The 18,857-nt window shown below is 36.2% G+C and overlaps 1 long non-coding RNA gene across 1 annotated transcript; it reads left to right on the top strand.

Moving 5' to 3' along the window:
* The first annotated feature begins 10,464 nt into the window (after window positions 1-10,464).
* On the top strand, window positions 10,465-15,317 carry LOC132299466 (uncharacterized). The gene is made up of 2 exons (XR_009480123.1): window positions 10,465-10,682; window positions 14,452-15,317. It is a non-coding gene; the product is annotated as an uncharacterized LOC132299466 (long non-coding RNA).
* The last annotated feature ends 3,540 nt before the right edge of the window (window positions 15,318-18,857 follow it).

The raw sequence follows: 18,857 nt of genomic DNA, 5'->3' as shown, positions 1-18,857 counted from the left end.
AGAACACACCAAAAAAAGGGCTTGATCTTCTTCATCAATTTTAATATCAGTAATTTTCAAATCCATAATAATAGAATTGAAATTATCAACATGTTCCTTAAGAGGCATACTTTCCTTCATATGAAGGGTGTAGAGTCTCTGTTTCAAATAAAGTCTGTTGGTGAGAGACTTCGTCATGTACAGACTCTCCAATTTCAGCCACAACTTTGCTGCCGTGTAGATTCAAGAGAATCGCACTACACGTCTTTTCATCGAACTCATTCTTGTCTTCATTGGACATAGTTTCTGGCAACTTGTCCTTCCCGAATAACACCGTCTTTAGACCTTGCTGAGTTAGCAGGGCCAACATCTTGATGCGCAAAAGACTAAAGCTAATCTTGCCATCAAATTTCTCGATCTTGTATCTGGTCGGCATCTCAAAAAACTCCCGAAAAAATTTCTCGGTGAATAGTACCGTATTTGTGAACAGTACCCGAAAAGTATATATGAACAGTATGTGTACACAATACACGAACCAATGCTCTGATACCAGTTTGTTACAAAAATAAAGATCGAATAGGGGTTTGTGAGAACAAGAGAAAAATAATGACAAAAAAAAAATAACATAGCGCACACAAACCTAGACAAGGATTTACGTGGTTCGGCTGTACCTACATCCACGGGGAGAAAAGAGAACAATATTTCACTATGGAAATAAAGAGATACAATGCTAAAGTGGCTCACACCCAAAACCCAATTACACCCTGAACTCTCTCACACTCTGCTTTGCTTTCATAGAGCAAATGAACACTCAATTTTTGGGATGCTTGAACCATGGAGAAGCCAGGCTATTTATAGCCAAAAGTTCACACTGTTTGTGAACTTGGAGACCACGAAAAAGTCTTGATCAGCAAGCACATGGCCGGACTGCTTGGAGACCACGCATAGCTTCCTCATCAATCTACTTGGCTGCCAAGCATTGCTGATGAGATGAGTGATGTATGTTAATGATGTAATGGGTGAGGTAATGCATGATGAGGTGGGGGAAATTAAGCCCTAAAATCAACATTGTCTATGATTGCTTGTAAGAAAGTAGTTGAGGTAAAGAAATTGTTCATGTTGAAACCTATTCGAAACATAGATGCAGAAATCATCAAAAATTTGGACCTAGTTGAGTTAGAATCCATGGAAGAGGTTAAGGTGATATTGCGCAATAACCTGACACATTGTCGCATGATTTGTCCCATCCAGGTGCTCTCTCTCTCTCTCTCCTATTGTAATAGAAGTTTTGATTATCATGGAACATGGACTGTATGAATTCGGTATACTCAGCATTTATCTTCCTGGAAATGAGGTTCCATCCTGGTATAGAAATAAGACTACAACATCCTAGATATGTTTCAATGTTCCTTCACTTCCTAATAATCTCAAGATCCGAGGCTTGAATGTATGCGTTGCTTATGATTTCCATGGTTCTAGAGATTTCCACGGCTTTTTGTATGAATTTATAATGAGAACCTTCAATAAGACCAAAGATGTGAAGTGGACCTATTACCCAACCTCAACAGGGTTTCCAGATGAGGGGGAAAACATGATATGGGTAAGACATTGGAAGCTTGGGAATCAAATTGAAGCTGGTGATGAAGTGGATGTTACTGTGGATTTGTGGCACCAATATGAAGTGAAGGAGTTAGGAGTCCACATTGTGTATGAACAAGAAGAGGAGGAGAAGGATACCCAGCACAACACCTATACTTCTTTTCCTGATGATGTTTTTGATGGTACAGATTTACCATCACATATGGTTACCACTTCATCACATTCACACTTTTATACGTATATGGAAGCTGATATGCTCCTCGATTTCATGCAGAAACCTACCTTTAGGCAACACAACAATTTGAAATCTTTAATGTAGTGAAATGATCAATTCATTACAGGTGAAGTTTAACTTTTGGAAGACCCATTGCTCAATATCACAAGTTCTTGTATATATAGATCTTTCTACAATTTATTATTATTATTTTTTTTAAAGAGCTTGCAATAAAGCTCAATTTGTAACGTAGCCTATGTACCTGTTGTATAGTGTTATAAGTTTGGCCCAAATGTTTCCTCCGCTGCAGTGCATAGAGTGGGCCAAATGGTGCTGAATCATCTTAAAACACCATTTTGGTTTTTCAAGTTTTAGGCCTTTTTCCTAAAATGTTGTATAACTGTTTAAAACAAAACAAAATATTATTGCCAGAATTATTATATTTGTGAATAAATTAGTGTTGCATTTGAACAGGAGAGGGGGACTCTTGATTTCCCACTATTAATTTCTGACCAACCCGGCCATGATGGATCTTTCTACAAATTAGAGGTGCCATGATAAGCTCTCTGTTAGGCTTAGGGATAATTAGTCAAATTATTACTTTATTAAAAGTAGATAGTAGAAGTAGTTAATATGATGCCAAAACCAAAGGTATTCTCTTTAGAAAAGAAGATAATATTATGAATCACTTATTGTGTTTGATTGGTTAATAAAGAATAAGACTGGAAATGAAAATAATAATGTTTGGGGAAAGAGATGAAATAAACTATTTTAAAAAAATTATCACTATACTATTTTCTAGAAATTTTATCTTTTATGAAAATAAGAATAAATTTGATATTAATAAAGTTTCATTAAAACTGATAGTCTTTTCTCTTTTTTTTTCTTTCCTTTCTACTTTCCTTCTATTTTTGAAAGAATAGCAAAACTAACTCATCAGGATTTAATATATCCCTTCAAATCCTTCCACCCTTTCTTTTAAAATTTTATACCAAACACAAAAAAATCATATCTCTCCACTTCCTTTCCTTTCTTTTCTTTTCTCTTCTTTTCTTTTCCATCCATTTCTTTTCAACCAAACTGGCCTAAATTATCATCAATTTTTCAAAAGAAATCCAACCCCCACAGCATAAGTACTCCTGGCCGGCTGGGCCCACGTATGTTTGGAAGTTCCATTGAGAATTTTCGAACACTAACAAGGCCATGTGGGGTCCAGTGGGCTCTATTGACGGTCTTGTTATGATAACTTATAAATATGAAATGACTAAAATGTCCATAAAATAATATCAATTCACAAAACCCCTACAACCATTGCCCCCTTTCAGAATCGTGTCCAAGTACAACAAATCAAGTCAATCTAATTCACCTTTCTTGTTACTATTTCAGACTTCTCCTTCAATTATATCGACTACGCTCTGTTTCGGTCACAAACCTCTCTTCAGGCAACGCAACAATTTCAATCTTTAATGTGGTGAAATGATTAATTCATTACAGGTGAAGTTTAACTTTTGGAAGACCCATTGCTCAATATCACAAGTTCATTATATATATAGATCTTTCTACAATTTTTTTTTGGGTAAATAAATATAATATTTTTCATTTGTATCATTCTATGCGCTGCTTTTGTTCTGTTCTAATTTGTTGTTTAAGTATAGCCTGAATTAAACTTGCCGCTGGGTCTGATTTCCTTGTTCATGATGAGTTAACCTATATGTTAGAATATTATGTGGCTCAAAAATTGCCAACTCAGCAAAGTTTTTATCACCCATAATTACATCATCTTGGCAGCCTAATCTTCACCTTGGTGAAAAAATTCTGAATGAGCCACTGTATCTCTGTCAAACAAACTGTCTTCTCCACTAAGTCCCTAAGGGCAATTTCAACATTTGAGAATACTAATCAAGTCCAAGCAATGCTTGAACTTGAGAGTCGAAATGTACTTTGTTGTCATATCCACTGGATTTTCAGCCGTGCCAATTTTCTTCAATGTAGTAATTCCTTCTGATATGACATCCCGAATAAAATGATATCTGACATCAATGTGTTTGGTTCTCTTGTGATACATTTGATTTTTGGTCAAATATATCGCATTCTGACTGTCACAATAAATAACAATTGAGCTCTGCTGCAAACCCAAAACACTATCCAAACCTCTCAACCAAATGGTTTCCTTCACTACTTCAGTGGCCGCCATATATTCTACTTCTGTGGTAGAGAGAACAACTGTAGATTGCAAAGTTGCTTTCCAACTAACTGCACAACCTGAGAGAGTAAAGACGTATCATGTCAGAGATTTTCTTCTATCTAAATCACCAGCATAGTCGGAGTCCACAAAACCAACATCACTGCCAAAATCATTACTGCTCTTCTAATAAACTAAGCCAATATCTGCAGTACCTTTCAAATACCGAAGAATCCACTTCACGGCTAACCAATGATCTTTTCCTGGATTATCCATATATTCGCTAACTACGCTGACTGTATGTGAAATATCAGGGTGAGTGCAAACCATTGCATACATCAAGTAACCAATTGCATTAGCATAAGGAACACATGACATGTGTTCCTTTTCCTCTTCGGACTGCGGTGATAAAGTTGCAGAAAGACGAAAATGAGTAGCAAGTGGTGTGCTCACAGGCTTAGAATTCTGTATGTTGAACCGCTTAAGTATTTTCTTAATATAACTCTTCTATGACAAACTCAACCTGCCAGCTTGGCGATCCCTCTGAATTTCCATGCCCAAAATCTTCTTCGCTGCACTGAGATCGTTCATCTCAAATTCAGTATTCAGCTGAGATTTTAACTTGTTGATTTCTGACATGTCTTTTACAGCAATAAACATGTCGTCAACATATAACAATAAGTATACAAAAGAACGATCTGAGAGCTTCTACTAGTAGACACATGCTGTCATAGCTACTTCTCAAATAGCCATGTCCAACCATAAAAGTGTCGAACCTCTTATACCACTGCCTTGGAAATTGCTTCAATCCATACAAGGATTTCTTCAACAAACAAGCATGGTCTTCTTTTTCTTGAACAACGAACCCCTCTAGCTGATGCATATAAATTTCTTCTTCAAGCTCACCATGTAGAAAAGTTGTTTTGACATCAAGTTGCTCAAGCTCTAAGTCAAATAGAGCAACCATGGCAAGCAACACGTGGATAGAGGTATGTTTCACAACTGGTGAGAATATTTCATTGAAATCCACAATTTCTTTCTGACTATAACCCTTTGCCACCAAACATACTCTGTACTTTACATCTTCGACACCTGATTGGAGTTCCTTCCTTTTTCTTGAAGACCCATTTGCAATCAACAATCTTCTGGCCTTTAGGAGGTTTCACTAACTCCCATATCTGATTCTTGTAAAGAGATTCAATCTCCTCAGTCATAGCAATAGTCCACTTGGCAGATTCATTTCCTGTAACAGCTTCTTGGTAGGTAGAAGGCTATTTATCTTCAATATTTTTTGTCACAGACAAAGCATAAGCAACTAAATCTGTATAAGCATACCTCTTAGGAGGTTTAATCTACCTTTTCTGTCTCCCTGTAGCAATACTGTACTGTTGCTCATCTGGTACTTGATCATCCTGCACCTCTTCAATAGTGGGCTAAACTGGAGTGTTGACTTATTTCTCTGGAGCTTCAAAGTCATGCTCCACCTGTTGTTTAACACCTTGAAATTCATCTGTAACAAAAGACTTCTTCCTCGGGTGAAGAAAAAACAAACTTATCAAAAGTAACATCTCTGCTGGTAATAAACTTGGGTGACTTAGGATCAGGACACCACAACCTGTATCCCTTCACCCCGAATACATAGCCAATAAAAATACATTTCTTGGCTCTAGTCTCAAGTCTTCCTTCATTAACATGAACATAAGCAGGACATCCAAAAATTCTTAAATTAGAATAATCAGCAGGAGTACCAGACCATACCTCTTCAGGTGTTTTGCACTCAATAGCAGTCGATGGTGACCTATTCACCAAATAGCAAGCTGTGTTGACTGCTTCAGCCCAAAATCCCTTAGACAACTCAGCATTAAAAAGCATACAACAAACTCTTTCCAAGAGAGTTCTATTCTTGCATTTTGCTATACCATTTTGTTGTGGAGTCTTTCAAACTGTATGGTGTCTGACAATGCCTTCATTATTGCAAAACTCGTCAAACTCTCTTGAGCAAAATTTTAAACCGTTTTCTGTTCTAAGACGCTTGATCTTCTTTCCGGTCTGTTTTTCAATCATGGCATTCCACTGCTTAAACTTAAGGAACACTTCATGTTTTTTATTCAAGATTTAGATCCAAACTTTCCTGGAGAAGTCATCAATGAAAGTCAACATATATCGAGAACTACCAAGAGAGGGAACACTGGAAGAACCCCAAAGATCTGAATGAATATAATCAACAGTGTCCTTGCTCCTATGAACAGCTGTACTGAACTTGAGTCTTTTCAGCTTGCCAAAGACACAATGCTTGCAAAAGTCCAGTTTTCTTGCCTTCTGTCCACCTTTGGTCAATTCTATCAAACCTCGTTTGCTCAATTCTATCAAACCTCTCTCACTCATATGCCCTAAACGCATATGCCATAGATGGGTAGTTTTTGAATCTTGATCAATTAAAGAAGATACTGAAACAGCGCCTGTCATAGTACTGCCCTACAAAAAATATAAGCTTTTTCTTTGTTTTCCCTTAAGCATAGTAAGAGAACCTTTAGAAACTCTTAAAAGTCCACCTTCAGCTGAAAACTTGTAACCATTAGAGTCAAGAGTACCGAGAGAAATCAAATTCTTTTTCAAATCTAGAACATGCCGAACATCAGTTAAAGTTCTAGCAATACCATCATACATTTTAATTTGGATTGTGCCTATTCCAACAGTCTTACAGGGATTTTTGTTCCCTATTAAGACAATACCACCATCAACAGAACGCTAAGTTGAAGACCAGTCCCTATTGGGACATACATGATGGGAACAACCAGAATCAAGAACCCATTCATTACTAGAGTGATAATCACTGACAGAAACTGAAAGAACATTTTCGACATCCGAGGAACTTTCCTCAGCAACCCTAGCAACATCAGAAGAATTACTAGTGGATTTATCCTTAGACTCATTTTTATCATTTTTATCTTTCTTTTTATTTTTCAATTTTGGACAATTCCACTTAATGTGCCCTTTTTGGTGACGATAATAACATTGAGTATCTTTATGAGACCTAGATTTAGAACTCGATTTGCCCCTATTACCAGAATCCTCTTTCTCACTTCTTCTCCTCACAACCAGACACTCGGCCTGTTCATCTCCATTATTTCCAGACACTTTTTTTCTCAACTCTTGAGAGTTCAATGAGGATTTAACATCCTCCATACTAATGGTGTCTTTTCTATAGAGCAATGTGGTAACAAAATGCTGATAGGAAGGAGGCAAAGAACACAACAAAATAAAGGCTTGATCTTCTCATCTATTTTAATATCAGTATTTTTTAAATCCATAATAATAGAATTGAAATTATCAACATGTTCCTTAAGAGGCATACATTCCTTCATATGAAGGGTGTAGAGTCTCTATTTCAGGTAAAGTTTGTTGGTGAGAGACTTCGTCATGTACAGACTCTCCAATTTCAGCCACAAATTTGCCGCCATGTCTTCATCAATAACTTCACGCAGCACCTCATCAGCTAGATTCAGGAGAATCGCATTGCCCGCCCTTTCATCGACCTCATCCTTGTCTTCATTGGACATAGTTTCTAGTAACTTGTCCTTCCCGAACAACACCTTTTTTAGAACTTGCTTAGTTAGCAGGCCTGTATCTTAATGCGCCAAAGACTGAAGCTAATCTTGTCATAAAATTTCTCAATCTTGTATCTGGTTGACATCTCAAAAAACTTCCCAAAAAAAAATTTCTCGGTGAATAGTACCGTATTTGTGAACTGGAATAGTATCTATACACAATACACGAACCGAGCTTTGATACCAATTTGTTACTAAAATAAGGATTGAGTAGGAGTTTATGAGAACAAGAGAAAAATAAATTACAAGAAAAATAAAATAACACACACACAAACGAGACAAGGATTTACGTGGTTCGGCTGTACCTACATCCACAGGGAGAAGACAGATCAATATTTCACTATAAAAATATAGAGATATAAGGCTAAATGGCTCACACCCAAAACTCCAATTACATCCAAGACTCTCACACACTTTGCTTTGCTTGATATTAAGTAAACACTCAAATTTTTTTTTGATGCTTTTGGGATGCCATGGGTATAGGCTATTTATAGCCAAGAAAACATAAATATATGCTTGCTCATCAAACATACTTGTTGTCCACGCACAACTTCTTGACCACTCAACTTGGCTACCAAGATGATGAAGTTATGGGTGATGAAAACTTTGTTGAGTTGGCAATTTTTGAGCCACATAATATTTCTAATACTATATATATGTATATGTTGGTCACTTTGTTTACTCAATTTTGACCATGAAGTAAAACACTAAATTTGCCTGTATTGTGGTGGAAATGTGAATGCTAAGATAGATGTTAGGAAGAACTAGAAAAGATAAGATTAATAATCCAAAGATTAGGGAGAAATTAGGTGTAGTGCCAAGAAAATAAGAGAGCGTAGACTTAGGTGGTATGAACATATTTAACGTTTATCTATAGATGTGCCAGTGAGGAGAGGAAGATTGATTTGCATAGAAGGTATAAGCAAAAGAGGTCAACCAAAACTAACACGGGACGTAGTGATAAGAAATGATTTTTAAAAATTAATTCTAGTAGAAGAAATAACTTATGATAGAAAAGATTAGAAAAAGAGAATCTGTGTGGTCGACTCTGTTAGTATGAGATAAAGGCAAAAAAATCTAAAGATGATGATGATGATCACTCATATATAAAATTTTGTTGTTGGTGCCTAAATGTGTAGTATTCTTGTGTAACAAAAACAAATTAAACCTATGCATACAAAACTTTTCCCCCAATCTTCACAAGCTAGACCACACCAAACCCAAAAATCACTATGGCTCACTAAAGTGGAAGAGGAAAAGCATAATTTGCAGAAAACAAATCCTTGGAAGTCATGGAAAGGGTCGTCTTCTTTTCTTTGGAAAAAAAAAAAAAAAAAAAAGCTTACTGTATAGTTTATTCCTTTATTGTTTAATTAATGGACATCTTATTCAAATACCGGTTGTGATTGTACAGCTTGAATATAACACTTGTTCATTGATTGAAACGACCTGAATACGAGGGTCCGAATCGCTAACCGGGTCCTTATCCGAACCCGAGGTCAACTAAAGACACTACCGTTCTTTCCTACGTCTATACATAATATACGTGTCATCTCATGATTTTAAAAAAATAGTAATAACAATAATAATAAAAAGAGATCATAGCTATAAAATATGTCAAAACAATCTACTAACCTATCGAACCCTATGGAGAAGCGTTGTCCGCCACTTCCCTTCCGTATCCTGAAAAATGTTAATAATAAAAGGGTGAGCATAAGCTCAGTAGGAAGTGTTTAAGACACACTTCTTATGACCCCGTGAATTCACATAAGGAATAGAGTACAAGTAAATGGGGTCATGCCTCGGGGAAAACAAGCAAAACAATGATAATACTAACAACGCATACTCAAGTCGTCTAACCACCAAATGTACAATGTATACCAATGCAATGCCATGCCATGCAATGTCGCTCCCCATTTCTGAAATGACACCATTTTAATCCTCCAAACCGTTAATGCAATCCGACCCAAAATACCTCCAAGGCGTCACGAGGGAGGGGTTGGCTAGCTTTCCCCGACCACATGGCACTTCCATGGCGTCGTCTGGGCCTAAGTAGCTCAACCACACTAGAGTCTCTCTCTAGTCCCCCTCTAGATCACACTAACACTACAAACCACTAAGCGCCTCTTAGGTTTCCGGGTTTTGTGATAACCCAAATTTTTAAGAGTTAAATTTATATTTTTTTTCATTTGTCATAATTAAATATTTTATGATTTAAGACTTGGTGATTTACCCAATAGAAAGATTTAATGGGTTGATTTTGTTGTTGCATATTATATATACACAAATAATATCTGTTGGAGATAGGGACTGCCAGCCGAATTGGGAAGGAAATGAAGAGAAAATTTAAATTGTTTTAGGTGTGGGTCCCACTTGAATGATGATTAGTGGGTTGAATTGGTTTTTGATATATATATATATAGAGAGAGAGAGAGATGAGATGGAGCTGCTGCCAGCCGTGGGAGAAGAAAATGAGATTGAAATGGGAATGGAAATGGCAGGTCCCACGATTTAATGGGTTTCAATTTTAGTTTAGCTTTGTATGTAATTTTATATATATATATATATATAATTGGCATTTGATGGAATGAAAGGAAGGAGGTGCCGAAAATGGTGGAATAAATAATGAAATGTGTAATGATGGGCGTGGCCTACTAAGGAGACTTTTTGACCAAATTTCCTTTGGCCTTAGCATTTTTCACGTGAGTATGTTGCAGATTAGAAGGAAAAGAGAAAAAAGAGGTAAAAGTGATCATGGAAAGGTAATGGTAAGGTTAGGTGGTGGGGTCCATTTCGTAGGTGTGATCATTATTTGCATGGAGAGCAGTTATGTGAATTGTGCTGGTGGAAAGGCCTATAAATTGTATACGTGTGCTTTGAGTTTGTGTGAGAATCGGAGAAGGAGAATTAAAGAGTTAAAAGAGTGAGAGCACAGATGGACAATGGAGGTCCGAGAATACAGAGAGAGAAAAAAAAATTAGAGAATAGAGAAAGAGTTTGAGGGCAGAGAGAGACGAGTTGCGGGGAGGAGCTGAGATTTTAGAGAGGAAGCCGGGAGCTTGAGGCTTTGATGATCCTGTGAGGGAAATTCTTTTCCAAGGTAAGGGTGCTCTAATTCATGTATTCTTTGCCCTCGGTGAATTTTTCCTTCATTAATTTGAAACTAGCATGTTTAATTGGTGTAGATCCCTTGAGATGTGATACAAATGTTGTATATGAAATTTTGTTGTGTAAAATAAGTATGCCATGTGTTAATTGCTATTTTGTGATGAGGTGCATTTAAATGACAAAAATTGTGTATGTATATGTTGAATTTATTGTATGAGTGCATGGTGGCTAGTTTTAAATTTCTATTAAAGCATGCTATGTTGTTGTTGTTAATTACGCATGATGGAAGGTTATGAATTTTTTTTTTTATTGGTTATAGCATGTAACATTGATACACCTCATTGGAAAAGAAAGGAAAGTTTGTTATAAAAAGTAACGAAATTGATTTTTGGGAAATTGTTTTTTTAAAGAAAAACAAATGGAATTGTTTTTGGAAAGCATTTTTAAAAGTGTTTGCAAAAACCGGTCCGTGATGTTAGTGTAGTCTAGAAGGGAGTGTGGTTGAGCTAAATAGGCCGGATGCAACGCCTTGGAGGTGCTTTGTGGTCATGGATAGTTAGTCAATCCCCCTTTTGTGACGCCTTGGAGGTGCCTTGGGTCGGATTACATTAACAGTTTGGTTGTTGAAACGGAATTATTTCGGAAATGGGGAGTGGCATTTGCATAACATTGCACTTCATGACATTGTAGTAAATCTGTGATCGGTTGACATTTGCAATATACTTGTTGTTGTGGTTGAGAATATGTGTTTCCTTATGGTATGATCCCGTTCCTTTTTACTTCTTCTTTATGTGGATTCACGGGGTTATAGGAGGTGTGTCTTAGACACTTCCTACTGAGCGTTTAGCTCACCCCATCATTTTAACATTTTTTTCAAGATACGGAAAGGAAGTAGCGAACGACGTTCCTTCACAGGGTTCGATGGGTTAGTAAACTGTTTTGACATATTTTGTAATTATAATTTATTATTATTATTATTGCTATTACTATTTTATTTTTAAAACCCTGGGATGACATGTATATTATGCATTGACGTAGGAAAGAACGGTAGTGTCCTTAGTTGACCTCGGGTTCAGATAAGGACCCGTTAGTGATTCGGACCCTCGGGTTTAGGTTGTTACAGGTTTTCACAACACTTTTTAAAAACTTTTCCCCAAAAACAATTTCATTTGTTTTTAAAACAAACTTTTCCCTTTTCACTTTCCCAATGATAAAGCATGAACTATGCAAATCCTTCAATGCCATAACAATATAGAAATTTCCTACATTTCATCCACATTATTCAAGCATGCTTAAAATATGAATTCCCACACAATATCACATTCTCATACTTTCTGAATCATGGCATTTTACATACTTTCAATTAGCAACTCCAACAACTTAAATAGATAAAGCATAAAATATAATCATTCATTTTCATAATTACTACATCACTTTTCATAGTAATTTGAAAACATAGGCATATAATACATCAACACTAAGCATGCTTATTCAGCACAAAAGGTTTAATCATATTTCTAAGCTCACTTAACACCTAGCATGCCTTTATCACTTAAATACCAAGGACCACAACAAACATACTCAAGAAAAATTAAATTTAAGCATGCTTAGAGTCTAATTAAAAGAAAACTTCACAAGAAATCCAAAAAATTGTATATTAGAGCACCCCTACCTCAAAGGATGCAAAAACCCCAATTCCAAGCCCAATTTTTGAAAATTCTATGGTTGGCCAACGATGAAATTGCTTACATCAACTTGAAGATCTCGCCGAGCTCTCCGTTTTGCCACAAACGGCACCAAAAATCTCTCAAAAATGAGAGAGAAATCAAAGTCTAAAGCTTGAAGCAAAAAGGAAAAGAAAAAGAAATGAAAATGAGGGAGAGGGAGCTTTTACGGGGAGAGAGAAAATGAGAGGTCAAATGGCCTCTTGGCCATACAAATGTGAATTAGTGGTAGGTCCCACTAAGAAAAATCCTACTTTGACTTTTCTTTTCTTTCTTTTTTTTTAAAAAATTTACTACCACACACACACACACACACACATATATATATAAATCACCAACATTACATTGATCTTCTGGATCTTTGTTCAATGGTTGCTATGGGATCCTAAGAATCCTCCTCAACTCGGTGTTCTTATGATATGTTCTTGAGTTTCAGAGGTGAAGATACCCAGAATACCTTTACTGATCACCTCTCTACCGCTTTGATACATGCCGAAATACGTACACTTAGAGATGATAATGGACTTGAGAGAGGAGAGAAAATCTCCTCAAAACTATGCATCTTTAAGATGGTGCCTTGATGAACTTCTAAAAATCCTTGAACGCAAGAAGAGCTTTAGTCATATTATTCTACCCATTTTCCATCACGTGGATCCATCCCATGTTAGGAAGTAGACGGGAAGTTTTGCAGAAGCATTTGCAGAACACAAGGAGAAATTTAAGAAAGAGACGGAAGGAAGAAAAGAGGAAGGGATGGACAAGATAAAGAGGGGGAAGGCAGCTCTGAGAGAAGTTGCAGATTTGGCAGGAATGGTTTTAAATCACGGGTTGTCTCTTTGAAGTTCTTTGTTTAAAACTGTCTGGTTCAACAGTTCATAGCTTTGAATATTATTTTATTTATTAGCATCTTTAGATGCTTATATTACCATCTATTTCTTAAATACAAATTCTTTCTTTCGATTTATCTTCAGTGTGATATTAACTATACAGGCATTCTATCAAGACATAGTCAAAACTAAACATCAAATTCTTTTCTTTTTTCTTTTTTTTTGTTTGCACTTTCATTTAACTTCTTATTCATTTCAACTTATGACATGCATGTTTGCTTTATTTTCAATTTTAGTAGTAATTTGTAGGTACTGTTAGCGATTAATTTTATGTGCCATATGCATAGTCATTCATGATTTAATATTAGATTATCATATGAAGAGAGTTTTATGAAATTTAATTGGAAGAGATTTATAAACTAAAAATATGATATCTGTAAAACTAAAGATTGTCACTATTTATAAGTATAATAAGAATTAAAAATTATTTTTCATCAATAGGAATTAACAGACCAGAGGAATACTCCATGGCGTAGACAAATGAAAATTAAGATTACTGTATCTTCCACGACGTTGAGTTGTATGCAAAAAATAAAAGCAATCTCTTAACTATTTCTATATGAAGAAAATTAAGGGTTTATGATGTCAAGACCAATAGTTAGTTTATTTTAATAACATTAAGTTAAGGTCCGAGGTTGCACTTTCTTGGAAAATGAACACCACATTTAGCTATAAAAAATAAGAGTAGTTTGAAGATCTCACAATGCAAGGAAGGTTTTTTCGTTTAAAGTTTATATGCCATGGAGCAAGGTAAGATCTTGACCACGTCTTAATTTTCTGATCCATAGTATTTTATGAATCAAAATTCAATCTTCATTGTTTTTTCAGTAAAGTAATTTGTAAATTATCCTAACAGGAACAAGTTAAGATTTATTCAGCAGATCGTTAAAAAGATCGGGAACAAATTAAAGCCCATGGTCTTGAGTTTTTGTCCACATCCAGTTGAAATAGATTCTCATGTAAAAGACATTAATTTGTGGTTACGAGATGAATAAGACAAAGTTGGCATAGTGACAATATGTGGAATGGGTGGTATAGGTGATGAGCACTGAAAAGTGCGCATTTAAACCCTTTAAGCTTAGGTATTCTAAAACCTTTATCTATCTTATTTTTTCGCTTTAGAATAATTTAGTATTATTTCCATTTTCAGGTACTTATCCCCAAAATAAGCTAACTCAGCTAAATAAGAGCATAATTGAATCAATCTTGAGATGAATCAAAGAAATGAGGCAAAATGAAGCAAGTGGTGGAAGTTCAGCATGTTCGATTGATCGAAAGTTCATCGATCTCAGCATTCCAAGATGGATCCAAGCTCTTTTGTCCTTATCCAAAGATCTCACAAAGTTTGATTGATCCAACTTTCTTTCGATCGATCGAAAAGATTCCATCTTATCCACTTGTACCACCCTACCTACAACATTTGTCTCTTTCCCAAAAATATCTTCAAAATATCTCAGATTTGTTTTTATACAAAAAGGCGCCGCCATAGTGGACCGATCCAGCCTTAGTTTGATAGATCTCAGCCATGTTCGACCGATCTCATCCAAGGTTCGATCAATCGAACTTCCCCAAGTACGCAAAAAGACAAAAATCCAGCTCATTGAAAGTTGTCTCATAGCCAATCATTGGAGGAATGTTGGAGTGTGAGCCCAGACCATTAGGGTGACATTTTAACCTACTTATATAAGGAATATGAGCCACTTTTTGAGATATACTTGATATACTTTAGAATAGAGAGGAGGCACAATTTTCATATTCTTAGTGAAGAAGAAAAGAAAGGAGGAGGCTAGAGACACAAGCTTGGAGTTCTTCCATCCACCAAGAAGAGGAGCAATTTCATCCATGGAGTTAGCCCTTGAGGGTTGGAGAAGCACATCCATGAGTGGCTAGACATCCTCTTGGGGCTAGAGTTAGCCCTAAGCATGCTTTCTGCATCTTGATTTATGTATATTTGAGGGGATTTGTATTGTGATACATGTTTTGACATATTTATATACATAGATCTTGTTTATTCAATGATTTGTGTGGTTTAATGCTTCCAATTAATCATTTCATTCTATCCATATGTCTATGTATGCTAGAATAGATGTTCATGTGTTTGTCTCTATTTCTTGTGTTATTGATATATGTCTATTTGTATTGATGCTATAAATCTAGAGATTGTCAAGACATAGTGCTTAATGGAATGCTCTTGTGGTTTATTTGATGGTTCATACTCATTTCTTGATAGATTGTGCCTCTCCCTTAATTTAATTTCATGTTACTAGCTTAATTGTAGTGTAGTTGTAGTTTAGATGTTAAATGGGAGGACAATCCACGCTTGTGTTTGATGTTCCATACTTATGAAAGCAAGTAGCACATATCTCTAACCTTATGATGTGTTTGGATTGTGAGCTTAAAGAAATGATTAATGGCTTAGTTTGATATATTGTGCTATCCACCATGTTGCTTAGACAATATATGCTTAATTTATCATCCATGCTTATTGAAACAACCACACACACACACTATGTTGCAATACATATTTTCCCCCTTATTAATCATTCATTAAGGGTGTAAAAAAGCTATTCTTAGTGGTGATCTCTAAACCCCAAGATCTGTCTCTTATTTTCTCTCCATTATATTTAATTGTCTACTTTAGTTTAAATTGCGTCTTAGTGTAATTCAACCACCAACCAATCTTTTGATCACTCGACCTACTAACCCTAATCTCGATTTCACAACTTAACACGACCCACCAATCCCTTGGGACGATCCCTACTTGCCCTAACTATATTTTTAGTGAAAGGTAGTAGTGGCAATTTCTAAATGTAAAACTTGGCCACACTCATCTTAGTTCAACATCTCTTTTGCAAACATTTAGTGCATAGGTACGGCACACACCAAGTTTTTAGCGCCATTGTCGGGGATTGATTCAAGGCAACGTCGTATTTGTGGAATCAATTAGGAATTAGTACTCTTTTGATCGTGTCTTTACTTTGTTTTCATTTTGGTTACTTATTGTGTTGGTTCTTGTTTGACTATGTGCATTGAAAAGAAGGTGAGCAAAGGAGCATTTCAAGTAAGGAGTTAAGCAAAAGTAAGGAAAAAGCAAAAATCTAAAAAAAATTGCAAGACTAGAATTGAAAATTAAATTGAAGTGCTAAAGGACCCTTTGTGAGCTCTTTCTTAACTCCATCTCTAGTTAAATCGTCGGCCCGCGTGGAGGCCTGTATTTCAATTCTTCGATAAATCGTAAGCCCACGTGGAGGCAATTTTATTACTCTTTGCATATTGTTGAAAGCATGGGAGTATGGGATCATTGTATGTGAAGGTTTGTTGATTCATTTGTTGCAGGGGCAAAGTGTTTGCTTAGTTGTTTTCATTGTTGTTGTTCCTTGAATTTCATGTGGTCTTAACCAACCCCATCACAACCAATGGAGAATCTAGAGGGTCATCTTGGTTATTTAGACCCAAACTTCATGGAGCATCCTCCTTTCAATCAATTTCCTCCCGGAGTTCAAGCTCCAATTCCTCCAATGATCCTTCGTGATCATTATAATCTTCATGAATACCATGCACCAACTTGCATTATGCTTCCTAATTTTGAGGCCAATCAATATGAAATTAAGCCCAAGACCATTCAAATGTGTCCGCTATTTTATGGCTTAGATGATAAGGAACCACATAAACATCTCAATGAATTTCTTAAAATATGTTCCACCGTGAGGTACATGAATATTCCGGAAGAAGTTCTTAGATTACTTCTTTTCCCTTTCACACTCAAAAACAAAGCAAAGCATTGGTTCAACACTTTGGGGGCTAATTCAATAACATCTTGGATGCAAATGCAAAATGAGTTTTTTTTAAAAAAAATTACCCCGTAAGTTTGACTAATGTAATGAGAGCTTCAATTAGAGAATTTTCTCAAAGGGAAGGGGAGTTGTTGCATGAGGCTTGGGAGAGATTGAATGACATGCTAAGAAAATGTCCACATCATGGTATTCCAAAATGGCAAGTTGTCCAATATTTCTGTGAGAGCCTATCGGACATTCACAAGGACATAGTTGATACATCATGTGGAGGTTCATATTTTGGAAAACATGAAGATGACATTTGGCACCTTTTTGAGAAAATTAGTGAAAACTCCTTGCACAAATATTATATTTCTCAACTTAATAATGGTTCCAATAAAAAGGAGAAAAATGCAAAAGTGTGTCAAATTTAAGGGTCAATGGAAATTGTAGCCAAAGTTAAGACGTTTTCTCAAAAGCTCGATCAATTCTTGTTTAGTCAAAAACCGGTTATCAAGTCAACTCCTTTTCATCATACTTCTCCTCTTTGTGAGCCTTGTATGACATGTTCGAGTGTTTTACATATTACTTCCAATTGTCCCCATGGACATGTGTTTAATGAACACTTTGAACAAGCCAATGCTACATTTTCTCACCTTCATTCAAGTGCATATGTCCCAATGTGGAATGAAAACTCAAGTCCTTATCAAGCTAAAAATTTTCGAAGCAAATACATTCCACCTCATAAAAGGAATGGAAGTTCTCAAGGATTTGTTTCTTCTTCTCATCACCAAAGAATGAATCACTTCTCACATCCTCAAATGTATGATTCCCAAATTTGTTCTCATCATCCTCATGCACCTTCTAGCAATCCTATATTCGAAGATAAAGTTTTGGTGGCTTTGGGTAGTTTAGAAATGAACACCAATTTGTTGCATTCTCATTCTCAATCCATATAAAAGCTTGAATCCCAAATTGGGACCATAGCTAATGCGTTAAATGTAAGAGAAGTGGGTAGATTACCTAGTTAACCCGAAAGGAACCCAAAAGCTCAACATTTTGTGGAAGCAAACTCCACTTCGGGGTGTTCTTCCCAGGCACAAGTGTAAGCCATCACCACTTTGAGAAGTGGTAGACAAGTTGACAATAGGGTTGAACAACCAAAGGAAGATAGTGAACCGGTGCAACCAAAAGTTGACACCCGTCCCATTTCCAATCCTACTCCTACTTCCTTGGATGAAAATGTCCCTAATCAAAATTCTCAAGCTTTTTCATCAATTCCTTTAGTTACAAGGTCTTATGAGCCAAAAGCTCCATTCCCTTATGCTTTAATAGAGACTTCACCTTTTGGGAGGCAAGAAGGAAAAATTCATGACATGATGGAAGTTTTTAAGCAAGTCAACATAAATCTTCCTCTCTTGGATGCAATTAGGCAAATTCCGCCTAATGCAAAAAATTTGAAAGATCTTTGTAGACAAAAGAGGAAGAGCAAGGGATAAGGCCCTAAAAAAGTGTTTCTCACGGAGCAAGTAAGCTCCATCATTCAACATAACACTCCACCTAAGTTCAAAGATCCCAGTACTCTGACCATTTCTTGTGTGATTGGAAACCATGAAGTTCGTAGAGCTCTTCTTGACTTAGGAGCGAGTGTTAATTTGATTCATTACTCCGTATATGTCCAACTAGGTTTGAATGAGTTAAAGCCAACTTCGGTGGTGCTTCAATTGGCCGATAGATCTGTCAAAACACCTAGGGGCATGGTTGAGGACATTCTCGTCAAGGT

The sequence above is a fragment of the Cornus florida genome, unplaced genomic scaffold, assembly GCF_030987335.1.
Source record: "Cornus florida cultivar Cherokee Brave unplaced genomic scaffold, ASM3098733v1 CherokeeBrave_3.0.0_Hap2_Chr03, whole genome shotgun sequence".
NCBI lineage: Eukaryota > Viridiplantae > Streptophyta > Magnoliopsida > Cornales > Cornaceae > Cornus > Cornus florida.
Note: the sequence above shows the minus strand (reverse complement) of the source record. Positions and strands in the feature narration are given on the sequence as shown.